This window comes from Egretta garzetta, unplaced genomic scaffold (genome assembly GCF_000687185.1).
Source record: "Egretta garzetta isolate BGI_Z169 unplaced genomic scaffold, ASM68718v1 scaffold314, whole genome shotgun sequence".
In the NCBI taxonomy this organism is placed as follows: Eukaryota; Metazoa; Chordata; class Aves; order Pelecaniformes; family Ardeidae; genus Egretta; species Egretta garzetta.
The window spans coordinates 2,107,045-2,107,528 of record NW_009259531.1 but is presented as its reverse complement, the minus strand read 5'-3'; positions in this window follow the sequence as shown (position 1 = coordinate 2,107,528).

Below are 484 nucleotides of genomic sequence, written 5' to 3'. Positions count from 1 at the left end.
GGCAACTAAAAGACTTCATTGAAAAGAAAACCACACGTTTCAGCTACGCACTCAACGTCAAGACAAAGGGTAAAACTGCGCCCTAAACTCAGGAAGTTCACCCAATGACAAAGTCGATTAGTTGTTTTAAAGTTCTGTTGAGCTACTTCGTGTTTCTAGCTACAAGAAAAACAGGCATTAGACAGATACTTGAACTGGGTCAAAACTAAAATTACGTAGTTTCTAGTTACCTTTATGAATGCCACACTTGATCCAAAGTTTAACAATGTGTTTTAAGTGTTGCTCTTCTCCTATAATAACATTTTGTACTGCCTTGGTGTTATGAAAAAGTTATAAAAGCTACAGTTCCTTGCTATCAGGACTGAAGGGCAGGGGGAAAAGAAAACCATAGTTTCCATTTTTCTCTGTATTACACAACAGAGCAATTACTCAATCTGGTACCTAAAGACAAAACTTAATTCAAGCGAAAACCTTTAAAATCTTA